General features: G+C 41.6%; 1 protein-coding gene across 1 annotated transcript in view; it reads left to right on the forward strand.

Annotated features, from left to right (window-relative positions):
- LOC106881851 (protein ECT2) overlaps positions 1-1,564 on the forward strand; it is a 129,719-nt gene that overhangs the window by 17,223 nt on the left and 110,932 nt on the right. The gene's annotated exons all lie outside the window — the stretch shown is intronic.

The raw sequence follows: 1,564 nt of genomic DNA on the forward strand, positions 1-1,564 counted from the left end.
GGGGGGGGGGGATTAGGGAGATGTTGGGAAGATGAGATTGAAGGAAAAGTTTGTCAGGGACAGATTGTGTGTGGAAACGTGGACACACCTTTTTGGCCTTGATTTTACTTAAATGGATGGGTCTTCTAAAGCTCAGTGAATTACAACTTGTCTCAGTCCTTTGTCATCTCCTCTGTGAGACACAACATCTGTAGATCCTTTCTCACCATTTTGTCCCTTGTCTTCCTATGTCTTCTTCTTCCACAGATTCCCTCCACATTTAAAAATAGGCACATTATGCAATTGTCTTCATCCATACACATCACATGACCATTCCAATGTAATCTTCTCTCAAGCACACTATATCTAATGTCTCTTATACCCAATTTTTCTATCAAAACACTCTTTGCACACCAACATTGCATATTCAGGGGAGCATGCTGGCCACATTTCTTTGAAGCCTTTACATTTCCTCTGCATTCACAGCCCATGTTTCACTACCATGTAGCATGACTGACTGCACACAGGCTTCATAACATCTGCCTTTCACTATTAGGGAGAGGCCCTTTGTTGTAGCTCTCTGAATTGTGCCCTGCCCATTCTTACTTTAGCAACCAGGCTTTCAGAGCATCCTCCTGCACTGCTAATTTGGTCACCTTAGTAGCAGAAGCTATCTACTACTTCTAAGGATTCTCCCGGATGTTTGAGGAAATCTATTCTCTGTACATTCTCAGTGTTTATTATACCTGCACATCTGCCACACACAAAGATCTTAGGTGTCCATAGCTTGCACTGGGCACTCCATATGGAATTTCTACCTACATCTTTTCTACATAATAAGCAGGGTCATCTCCCCGATGGGATTAGTAATTTGTCTGCTTTCCTGCTTACTAATACTTTGGTCTTTGCTAAATTAATTCCAACTCTTTGATTCCAGTCCCTGCTTCCACACCTGAAATTTCTTCTTTAATTCAACTAGAGATTCAGCTGTAAGAACAAGGTCATCAACATAGAAGAGCTCCCGTGGGCAACCAGTTTTAAATTCCTCTAAAATGGCCTGGAGGACTATTATAATCGAGAGGGGGCTGAAAACCGATCCTTGGTGAACTCCTTATACACTAAATTCATTGCTATACTCGTTACTGACTTTTACTTTACTGAAAGCATCCCTCTATGTTGCTTGGATAGCTGTTACCAGCCACTCATCTACCTCCAGCTTCTGCATTGACCACAAGATGAGAGAGAGCAAGGACTCCTGTCAAAAGCTCTTATGGAACTGTCTGTTTCACTGTTCCACCACCATGTCACCCTAGGTCTGGTTGAGACTTTGCACTATCCATAGATTTGATCTATGGCCCTCAGTAAGTTGTCCCATAGAAACTTTCAGTTATCTTCTATGTCATAATGTCCCTATTTTCTTCTCTTTTTCATCAAATGCTTCAATTAAGCCATCTCTAAATCTCTGACTATTCAAAGGATCTTTAAATTTCCAAATCTTCCTCTTTCAGACTGGTTTACTTTGTGAAGTCTGAAGTTGATCCTGTTTTGAATTAATACCTCCTCCCCCTCCTCCTCCTCCTCCTCC

The sequence above is a fragment of the Octopus bimaculoides genome, chromosome 4 (genome assembly GCF_001194135.2).
Source record: "Octopus bimaculoides isolate UCB-OBI-ISO-001 chromosome 4, ASM119413v2, whole genome shotgun sequence".
Classification (NCBI taxonomy): Eukaryota; Metazoa; Mollusca; class Cephalopoda; order Octopoda; family Octopodidae; genus Octopus; species Octopus bimaculoides.